Here is an 11,966-nt window from a genome sequence, read left to right on the forward strand (position 1 = left end):
GACAGAGTGGAAGGTTTGCTGTCAGATCTGACTTGGGATGTGCATGAAAGATCCGAATCAATGAAGAGATGCTTTCAGCCTGAGCAAATAAAAGATGGTGATACATTGACTGAGATAGAAACTGGAGGAGCAGATTTGCGTGGGCTTAACAGAAGATACTTTTGATAGATCAATTTTTAGATACCTTTTAGAAATCCAAGGAGAGACATTTAGTAAGCAGCTGGATATAAGAGGCTAAATTTCTGAGTGAGGTCTGCATAGAAGACATAAATAGGGGAGGCGACACTATACAGATATTATTTTTGGTAAATCGTGAAACTAAATGAAATCACCTAGGAAGTGGAAATAGAAAAGAAACTAGTTCTGAGACTGAACCCCAAGGAATTCCAGGGCTTAAATTCCGAGATAAGGAGAAACCAGCAAAGGAGACTAAAAAAATGTTGATATAATTTAAAATATTAACATACAAATATAAAATATTGAGTGTGTATGCATGCACAAAGTCTGGAAACATACACACTGACATTAATAGGATGTTTTCTGGGTGGTGGTAATATGTGTACCTTTTAATTTCTTCTTTGCCTTTATCTGTGTTTTCTAAATTTCTGCATTTACTATGAAAATATATTATTTGTGATATTAGTTTAATGTGGGACTGAGGGATCTACCTTCTAAATTTCTGCCCCAGTGTCCCTTGTGGCTTTATCTCCCTTGAATCTGCCCTTCCTCAGGGGTCTACTAGTCAAGCAAATTTGTGTCTCCTTTACACTGCTTTACCCAATGGTTTTGTTCATGCTGTTTCTGATCCCTGACGTGGTTTTGCTTTGATAGCCTTTATGGCAGAGTTTTTAAGAGCATGGGCTTAGAATCAAGTAGACTTGGGTTTGAATCCTAATATTGCCATTTATTGGATATGTGCCCTTGGTCACTTAGCCTCTCTGAGCCTAATTGGAATGATAATGGTATCACCTCAAAGAGTTTTAATGAGGATTGAATGACATAATATTTTAAAATAGTCACTTTATAAAATCTTCCCAGATCCTTCACCTTGTAGTGTTTGCTCTATTTTCTGAACTCACATGACATTTTTATCAATACTTTATTGTGTTTATTACTAAGCTAATATTGTAGTTATTTATACATGTTTTATCTTCTAACAAACTTCAGATCCCTTAAAGGTTAAATTTGTTCCATATATAGCACCTGGTATAATCCTTGCACAAAACAGATGTTCAATAAATCCTGCCCAATGAAGAAATAATGTAAAGTGAATTGCCTACACTTGCCTTTCTGGTCAACTACCTGACTGAAGTTCCAAGATATTATCCCTTGCTCCATCCTGGAAAATTGAAAAATAGATAATAAAACTCCCTCCATCCAATGGGTCCAGGCAACAGAGGTCCTCAAAAAGAAAAGCAAGGACTGACAAAGTAACAGGTAGAAACCTTTAATGTTTCCCATGGCTTTTCAACATACTAAGGAAAATAACATCAAAGTAACAGAGAGGGCCCTGTAGATAATTCAATTTAACTGAGACCCATGAAGATTACATGATTTTTGGCAGTCCTGAGACCATACCCCAGCAAAATTCCATCTCAAAACCCGTGTTTAACCACTTTCTACAACTTGGTATCTGCTTTTCCATAATTTTCTAAGCATATACTTTTTGATCATATTTTTTAATTCAAATGGAGTGTTAGTATGAAATCTACACATTTTGCTCTCCTCTGTATAACACATTGCTAATATATTTCCATATTGGTTAATTTTGTTGATGGGAACAACAATAACAATAACTAAAATATGGAGACAGCTTACCACGTGGTAGGCACTACCATGCTTAGCGTTTCACATAAAATATCATTTAATCATCATAAAAAATTATCAGATAAACAATTTTGTGCTTTTACAAATGAGGGATCTGGGGCTCAGGTAGAATGGTTTGGTTAATATTCTAAAGCAAGCAACTATCAGAAGCAAGATTCATATTCAGAACATTGATTTCTTTTTAACAGTCACATAGTATTCAATTATATGTTTATACCAAGTTTTAATTATCCTCTATTATTAGATATTTAGGTTATTTATAGATTTTCCTACTGTTATAAACAATAATGCATTCTACTTACTTTTGAAAGTATTTGTACAGGACAAATGCATGATGGCGTAAATATTTTCACATATTATATTCTATCAATTTAGATTTTAAAAGGTAACAACAACTTCACTCTTAGTCCCTTATCCTTAACCTCATCAATTCTGGGTACCACACAATGAGGATCTGCTCCCTCTTGCTTGTATTCATGTTCACACATGAGGCAATTTCTCCTTGGTTATCTCACCACAAGGAACATTCATTTACTTAACAAGGGTCTGGTAGGGAAAAAAAAAGGACGGAAAATAATACCATATTACTTTTTCAGTTTATAGAGGCTTTCCCCATTATTAATCCCACTTCAACCTACAACAAAATTACTGCCAAGAGAATCTGAGTATCTCATTTCATATAATCAAGAAATAGAGTCTCCAAGAGAATGAATTATTTGCTTTAAATTGTAACCCTGAGGTGGTAGAGGTTACAAGCTGGTAGCAAAAATAGAAAAAATCAGGTTCTTGTTATGGATAATGGGGAGGAATTAACTAATACAATGATTTAAAAGCTTCCATAATGTTATAGATCTACAATCTAATAATATGGAGATTTTTAATTTAATCAAAAACAGTAAATGATAGGAGTTTACATAAATAGTGTAACTGGTATAATAGATTGCTTTAGGGTCTTATTTTCAGAAGCACTAGTCTGCTTTACTCAATTATATATTTCTTGGCTCATAGCATAATAAAACTAAGCACCATCCCATTATAGAAAACAGTAGACATCTATTTAATATGCATAAGTATTTTGCCTCAGGCAATCATACAGTCTCATATTGTATCCTAAATGAACATGAAGAAAAAATATTGGTTGGTAGAATTTGCATAAATGGCAACTTACACTGTAACCAGATTCACAGCTCGCATTGTCTTTTATTTTCAACAATCTTCTCAAACACTGACCATCTTTCTGGCACAGATGTCTCTTATATAACTTAATCCCCACACAAGCAAATCACACAGTTCAGGATATCAACACTAAAATGATTCCTTCTGCCTGAGCAATAGCCTCATCGCAAATAGACAGGGGTGTCAATATTGCATATGCCATGAACGCCTTTGATGTATTTTCCTGAAAACAAGTGCATCCCATAGATAAGAGATACTCTGAGGTATGATACCGAGAGCTTTATAGTCTAGGAAAGCTTCGTTGTTGTAGCTATCTCAAGCACACATCTGTGACCTTGTAAACAAGAAAGTGCAGCACCCTCTCTGTTTAGCCCAGATCTAAAAATATGGCATATTTTAAACAAAAGTCCCTTAAACCAAAAGTGGGCTACAAAACAACACTGTACAAAAATGAAATCTGTAATTTTATGCATTAATTAAAAGGTGCTGGTAGAATAAAGCTCACTAAGTCACCGTAAATCATGAAACAACTGGTTTTAGTAGTCCATGAAGACCCAAAACAGCCTTCTACAGCAAAGCAATAAAAATGATGTAATCTACTGTTAACTAGTCTCAATTTAATTATCAAGCAGGGATTCCAAGCATCTTCCCATTTTGCAGCCTTCAGCTGCTTTCTTGTTATTTATGGTACACCTCTAAAGACTATAAAGCATTATTGTGCATATTATATTACTTATCATCAGGTGCTTGAAAATGTGCTTTTGCATTTCTAGCTCAATCTCTAGTTACTTATTAATGGCTAATATTTATTGAGTGCCTACTTTGTGCTAAATAATGTGTAAGCATTATTTAAGTCTCAAATTGATTCTGTGAGGTGGGTATGATTACTACCTATATTAAATATCTCTAGAAACTGAGGTTTAGAGGTGAAGAATCTTGCCAGATTCCATATTATACCTATAATAAATGGCAGAGTCAGGATATGAACCCAATGCTTTCTGGCTCCAAAGCCCACACTCAACATAATCAGATGATAATGTCTCCCAAAAGACCAAATGGGTTGGCTGGTTAAACCTTATGCATTGATTGCAAAACATTCTGGAGACTCTGCTTTCCATTAAAAGTTTGTGTAATGTCAACCATCTACATTTGTAAGCCATACAAACCAACTAAATAAATATAGGTAACTCTATTTTCTGGAATCATTTAGATCACAGTTTCCCAACGTTTTGGACTAGACAATTTATTGTGGAGGTTTACTGTCCTGTGCATTGTAGGATGTTTAGCAGAATCTCTGGTCCCCAGATGTCAATAGCCAACACACCTCCTCTAGTTGTGACAAATAAAAATGCCCCCAGACACTGTCAAATGTCCCCTGCATGTCACAGTCATCCCCAGTTGAAAGCTGCTGATTTATATCTGGAAGGTCTACAAAAACATCAAAAGGAATACAACTATGAGCTAATCTCTGGATTTGTCAGTCCCACAAAACTTTTTCCTGAAACATCCTAATAATTTAAGAAGAGTAGTTTGGAATAGGCTTGTTTTAGCCCTTCTTTACTTTGTAACTTGTTTCTGGATGTATTATATTGTTTTGATGCTTGCAATTTCAACTTTGAGAAATACAGATTAAACCATGAGAGTGAAGGATGATATTGTCTTAGATTAAATAAGCATGGTTCTGAGTATCCATAAGTTGTAATAAATGAATGTGAGAAGAGCATCCTGCAATATATTTTACCATTTCAAAGTCTACTTTTAATACAAAACACAAAGTTCATTTTAATTTTAACAAGACAAAGAATATTTTATATAGTAATTATATGTTGGTTTTTCAAAATCTCATTTTATTTTTAAAAAAGCAATATATAATTATATTATTTACTTTTCTTCCTGGTATTTAAAGAGTTCTACTACATGATTGTGCATTGAGGAAAATTGACTTTGAAAAAATATTTTTCAATTACTCCTCTGCAAAATATTATGAATGTTAACAGACTACATTATTATTATTATTATTATTATTATTATTATTACAGTGCCCACTAGCACCATCATGATTATTATCTTTTAATTTTCTTCAGAACATTTATGCTCAAAATTTAAGACCAATGGCCTACAGCCAGAAAACTGATCATTAGGGAATTAATCATAGACCAACAGAATCATATCTACATAAGATACATTTTTTTCACATCTAACATATTTCATTTAAATTTTCTAACTAGTTTAACTAAAATAAGAGAAGATATTTGAAACAGCAAACTATGTACCAACCACAGGGGTGCTGGGAAGATTAAATTCAATAACACAGGAAAGCTATAAAACATTTGATATTCAAAGGCCTACATCAGTTTTATGGTCATAACTACCATTTCTACATTGTTCATTGTGGGTCTGGAACTTTACTTATATTTGTACAATTAATTCATCATAATCACTCAGTGAGACTTAGTGTTACAACCTGTTCCCCATTTTTAAAATGACGAAAACAGAGGCAGAGCAATGTTAACTTATTCATTCTAGGTTATGTAGCTATTAAGCCACAAAGCTGGGATTCAAACTCAGGCAATTTTTTTGCAAGGGTCTGCCCTCCCAAGTATACACAACTCACTGGAAACCACACTGAAACAATTCCATGATGTTTAGCCACACCATAAAGTTACCTATGTAATGGAAAGAAGGTAATTTTGATTTCCAAATAAATCAGATGTGTGTATTTATTTATTTATTTATTTATTTTTCCCATCCACTTGTTATATGATAGTAGAAGAAACAACAAGAACTCAGTTTTAACAACAGAAAAATAAGAACAAATATTGCCTTGCATAATTATTACAAGGATTAAATAACACACCAATGCTTGGCATGGTGCCTGATATGCTCAATAAAGGGTAATTATTGGAGCAGGGATGAGCCTGCACCAAGACTCCTGCTTGGTTCTCCTTCTGAATAAAGGTACATATAATTCAAAAAAGATTATGACTGGTAAAATCTAGATTTTTTTTTCTTCCTCTGTGAATTTAAAGGAAATGAGAGCAAGCCTATGGCATAATGTTTTTTAGAACTAAATTTTAACTGACTAAAATCAAGAAACACCAAGAAGATACTGTGTTTTACAAAGAGTTGAAAATTCAAAATCAAAATTCAAATTTTATTTTCTTGGGTTATATAAGCATATCGTGAACTAAAATATATTTATTTTGATGCTTCAGGACTAGCATTAACATTCCTCTGAATATTAAAAATAACACATATTTCTAAATTGTAGAATGTTCCTGCTTTGTAGCCATACATCTCCAGTATATCCAAACTCCAAACCAATGGATAGCTTTAGCATATCTCAATGGATGTCAAAAGATAGTCTTCACTGTTTTATAAAGTCAATTTATACTCTATCTATTAAAATAACATGGCGAACAGTATAAGAATAGTTGGATTCATCTTTGTCTTCATCCCATGAGGATAGAAAGCCTGGGGGAGAATGGTGTACAAATAAGTACTATATGTTCCATGATTAGTGTCAGTTCATATTTTCTACATGTAATTTTACCTATGGTTTATTGGCATTTAAGTTAGATGTTTATCTAAACTGCTCTGACAATTCCATAAAAGGAAATATAATAAGACTCCTATAAAATCTTCAACGTGTTTCGAATAAAAATGAGAACATTAGAGTTACTAAAATCCTTTAGTCATAAAAGTAATAGATATTTTGTGGTGGTTGGACAGTTTTCACTTTGGCATGTCCATCACATGCACTATGAAGTGATGACAGAGGCCTGTGTCTCCCCGTGGATGCAAAGTGAAGAACTGGACAAGTACTTGGATTATTCAAATGCCACCCCCTCTCCCCCAATAATCTCAGTATGTCCTTTAACAAATGAACATTACACAGTTTGGTTTCTCTTAGAGGATAGCCCACAGCCAAAATATTGTCATGTAATAGCAGATATCTAGGGGATGCAACGAAAATACCTGGATTATACATTTTGTCAAGCAGGGTGTAAAGAACTAGGGACAGCTTTTCTCTTAAAAGAAGCAGTTATGTGGAAAGTGTTCTATCCACATTCTTCTCCTAAGAAACATTAAGGGATCTGTCCGTAGTGCTGAAAAGGTCCCCACTGGAGAAGGCTGGAGATTTCATGGGATGTGCATTAACCTGATGAGTTCAGCAAGCAGTATTTTCAAGTCTCAAACTAAACATCCTTTCAAACTAAAATTGAAATCTATAAAGGACAGAAATGGTCACAACTGGCTCTTCAATGTGTAATTCACAGATATAAGAGATAAATTAAAGGAGAAAATTCCCTGTTCTCTAGAATGGTAATGGGGGGCACAAACCACAATTAACAAGAGGTGGCATACCTGAACATGGCAAAACTCCAAAGAATGCCTAGAATTTTGTATAACTAGGAGTATTCTACAGAAAACCTTCGTTTAGCCCCACTGGGGGGAAGAGGCTGCACAGAGTACAAGGCAATGTTAACTTGGCTGTCTCAAATGGCCAGAGGCCAGCATTAAGAATACAGATTAGCTCTGACCCAGTCTCAAGGAACTCAAAACAATAAAACAATAGGTAGGGAATGAAGAAAGAGGTGGAAGGGAGATGCTGCCTTCCCACTGGTCTGTGTCAATTTCTTAGCAGGAAGTAAAGTGATGGAGCATCTATCTGCCTGGTTACTCAAGCTTACAGTTCAGCTGAGGCAGCACCAAGATTGTGCCTAAATAAGCACAAGTGCTTGTTAACCTCTCTTCAATTTCCCTTCCCCACAGCACCTGCTCCGGAGGGAAATGAGGGCAGTTGGAAATTCCAACACCAGTACCACAAGCCTTCCAGGCAGACTCTTCACCTCTCTTTGTGAGGTCGAAGTCCAGGTTAGGCTCTGATCATCAGCTAGCTCACGGGCCTTACTGGGGTTCTTTCCCCAAGTCACTGTAGCCTGGGTTCCCTCCTCGGCATGCCGCTCGTGCTGCCGCTCCCCAGTAACTAGCAGGCTTTGTGTCCGAAGGGAAAGATGCATCCACAGGAAAGGAAAGAGCGGGAGGGTGCAGACTGGGGTTCAGAAAGCAGCACGCTAGCCTGAGTTGAAAAAGCTGTGCTTTCAGCACCACCCGCTGTCCCCCCTCCTCCTGCAGCAGGCGCCAGGATCGCGGCAGCTTACCGATCTACTGGGAAGCGATTCTCCTTCCTTTCCCTCTCCACCTTTGCTTCTCTCAATCCCAAGCCCTGGGGTGGTTTGGGGCAGCACAGTCTGCATACTAAACACGCGCACCTGGCCTTAGGGAGCGGAAACTCGGATCCAAAGGCATGCAGAATCCCTTTCTCAATCCTTGCAGCCATTCCCTCTTTTACCCCATTGCTCTCGCCCTTTCTCCCAACAGGTTTAACTAAGGCCATCAGCAAATGGAGCGGACTTCAACCTCGAGGTCTGGTCTCTCTGCTCCACGCTCATCCCACTCCCAAACCAAACTGTGAGCTACCCAGCAAGCTGATAGCTCCTACATCTTTCCTGGGCACAGGGACACTTGGGCACACAGACCCTTAGCGAGCTTACCCCCCTGTTGGCCGCACAGCGGGCAGTGAGACGCGGTCTAGCTAGCCCCCCATAAAGTTGGGCTGTGCTGATCAGCGGGGCAGAGCCGGCCTCTCCATTCCCGGGCTCCCCACCAAGATGATCTTAAGCTCATCTCCTGTGCTCAGTGCGCACAGAACAGCAGAGCTGAGGGCGGTGTGTGCAGCAATCTCCCTGCTACTGAGAAAGGGGGGAAGGGGAGAAGGGGAGCTCGCGGAGGAGGGAGGGGTGGTAGTTTGTATTTATAGAGAACAGAGTTCTCAGCGCAACTTTTTGGTGCCACCAAGTGGCACAGTGAGTTCCTTTAGGAACACAGACTTCGGGTCGAATTTGGATGGGTAAACCAGCTCCACAGCCAGATGATCACATGATAAGAGGATCAGGGGTTCAGGGGCACGCCTAGGACTTGTGTTTTCCCATGTGCACCCTCATATACCAGCACGTGTGATGCAGATCCCAGAGATCTAAGAATGAGCTTACACTGAGGGGGAAGAAATACCTGTGCCCTCTTCAGACAAGTGGCAGAGGTGTCAAGGACAATGGGCAGACGCCAGTTGCCTCCTAGGAACCTAAGAACCCTTGTCTCAGGAAGAATATCCATTCCCCTCTCCCTCCTAACCATTCTGCCTGGATTACAGTATTCTCAGATCTGACTTTAAAATCTTCCTGCCATCTGGAGTGCCCAACCTTTAAAATGAGATGCCATTCATTTTCCTTGTGTTAGAATCAATTCCAGATTATTTCCCAAACGCTCAGATTCAAAGAACTTCACACCTTTGCACCAAACCTCCTTCTTTAATTGCTACCTTAAAAAAGCAAGTGACTTTAGGCTCTATGGATCTGAGTCTCTCCAAACATCACTCAGAACTCTAGGTTCCCTTGGTTATAGGCTAGGTGTCCGATTGTCCTTCTCACCCATCTCGACAGACCTCTCAGCATGCATTACACCAACCGCACAGCCAGAACCCTGCAAATGTCTTCGATACTTTGAGAGAGAATGTCCTGAAGCTTCCTTTATTGGATTTTCTGGGTTCTCTTCCTTGCTTGTATGCAGCCCCGAAAACCCATACAATCACAGACAGACACTACTGCATGGAACTCTAGTGCCCTCAAACACAGAAGAATCTCTCTACATTTTGCAGAAATGACACAAATGGAGAAACTGAGCACACAAAGGTTAAGGGACTTTTTCAAGGTCACACATTTTCCTAGAGACCAGCCCAGAGACTACCCAGTTTGGAACTAAATGAATACAGTGATGCCAAACCTGACTCCGAGGCTCCCGCTCCTTCCACCGCCCCATTCACTCATTACTCAACTCCATTTTCTCCCCCCAACAGTCCCCCCCCCCACCGCCCCATCCCTCTCTCTGACCCCATCCTTTGCCAAAGTTCCCAAAAGAAACCTAGTGTAAGGATGTTTCCTTATCCCCAGTGGGAGTACAGGAACTTGAGCATATAGGTCCAGAGTTACAGGTGTACCCCCCTAAAATGGCCCCCTGTTCTAGAAAACCTCTCCCTCCTGTAGTGTATTCATGGAAGTGTCATTTTAGAAATGAACAGTGGCATTCACACCCCACCAGGTCCGTCTTGTGCTGCCTATTTTCAAGGTAAAGCACCAGCAAATGCTCTTGTTAGTCCCCAAATACTTAATGGTCTCAAAGATAGATAAGCTCCCCCCTCCCCGTGTTATGCACCCTTTTGTGCACATGTATCGGTATGCGAGAGAGAAAGAGAGACAGAGAGATCCAAACGCCTCCTTTGGCTCAGATCTCTATTTTCTCCTCTGATTTTTTTTAGTTCGTTTTCTATGGAAACGAGCCCACTTAAGTCCCTCACTTATGCAAATAAAAGCAAAATGATCTTCATAAACCTCTCATTGGAGCGAAGCCGCGGTAACCTGAGCTCCTGACTAGAAATTCGTGTCTGATTCACACAGAACACGTCCTTGCAGGGTGACTTTTCTAAACTTGCAGGACCTCGTAGTGTCCCTGGCTCCACGAATTCTCCACCTGCCCACCACCTGCCCTCCCGGGTGTCTTTCGCCCAAGCTCCCGCCCCTCGCCTGAATGCTCTGCGTCCCCGTGCTGGGGGAGGGGCTCCGGCGCTATCCTCCCTCAGTGGTGACTCGCGGCTGAAAGAAAGAAAACGGCGCTCTGCTTACCAGGTGCGCGCCCTGAGCCCGGCGCCCCCAGCCAGCCGCTCCTCGCGGGCTTCCTGCGCTCGCGTGCCGGCCTCGGCCGCAGCTGGAGCGCCAGTGGCGGCGGCGGTGGTAGCGGCGGCGGCAGGCGGAGCGGCCCCGGGGCCCGCGGCGGTGGCGCTCGCTCTCTCGCGCCAGCGCCGGGAGCACGTGCCGCGCTCGGGCGGACGCAGCTGGAAGCGCAGCGCAGGGCCGCTTCCCACTCCTGCAGCGCGCCGCGTGGGGGCGGGGGAGGGGGGCGCCGGAACGCCGGGGCACAGACCGGGTGGGTGACCTGGAGCGTGGAGCCTCGTAGTCTCGGGGTTCAGGCGAGAGGAGCCTCGGGCTCCCTCTGCAGCTCTTCAGCTTCGCTCTGGGAGCCGCGGAAGGAGAAGAGCTGTGCGTGGAGGCGTGGGTGGGGTGTCACTCAGCGAGAAGCCCGGGCAGCAGGTAGATAATAAGCTTCTTTCTGACGGTGGCACTGAAACCCCTGACAGTGTTTGGGAGAAGGGGCGTCACTGCTGGCGGGCACAGAGAGCCAGGAAGTCAGGGAACCCCAAGATGATTCGGAGGTGTGAGTGCTTAGAAAGAACGGTCTCTTTAATGGCATTACTTATTAATAATACCATTTTGCATTTGCGCGTCTTACAAACTGTTCTTTCCATATCCATTAAAATTTCTTTCTCCGTGGTGGTTAAATATGTTTTACTTACTCAAATGACTTGACTTTCCTTCCCCCACCACCCCCGTAACTACCAAAATGGTAAAAAAAATAAAAAAAAATACTGAAGTTATCTTTAAATTCCAAAACAGACTTCATTTCTGCCTCTGAAAAGGAGATTGGTATAAATTAATTGCATGGCTTAATTTAAAGAAAAGAAAGACATTGCAGCAATATTATTAGTAGTCCCATGATACTTCCCCAGCTGGATTTTAGCAGCCAGGTGCTTGCAGCAGTGGGATGGAGGATTAAAAGCTGAGGACACTCAAGTTAAGGGAGCTGGTCCTGAGGAATATATTAGGGATGGAGATTTCCCACCAGACCGTTGAAAACAAAACAAGTTGTTTTTTGATAGCTTCAGGGTTCAACAAGAAAAAGCTGTTATCTACCACACCTTGTTGATCTTTCAACAATGACATCTTTCTTTTCCCCATTTTCATGTGTGCTCTGATGGTGACATTGTTGATTTCTCAGATTCTTTTATTGCA

At 40.6% G+C, this 11,966-nt stretch overlaps 1 protein-coding gene across 4 annotated transcripts in view; it reads right to left on the reverse strand.

The window, feature by feature from the left end:
- Positions 1-11,180, reverse strand: part of GRM5 (glutamate metabotropic receptor 5) — a 536,965-nt gene extending 525,785 nt beyond the window's left edge. For 2 of the 4 annotated variants that reach the window (XM_060605400.3, XM_060605396.3), the window contains exon 1: positions 8,562-8,763. The gene's annotated coding sequence lies outside the window, so the exon portion shown is untranslated. Of the gene's footprint in view, positions 1-8,168; positions 8,424-8,561; positions 8,764-10,742 lie in introns of those variants that run through there. The other 2 variants (XM_060605397.3, XM_060605398.3) reach the window with 2 other exon arrangements.
- Positions 11,181-11,966: the final 786 nt, after the last annotated feature.

The sequence above is a fragment of the Panthera onca genome, chromosome D1 (genome assembly GCF_046562875.1).
Source record: "Panthera onca isolate mPanOnc1 chromosome D1, mPanOnc1 haplotype 2, whole genome shotgun sequence".
NCBI classification, from domain to species: domain Eukaryota; kingdom Metazoa; phylum Chordata; class Mammalia; order Carnivora; family Felidae; genus Panthera; species Panthera onca.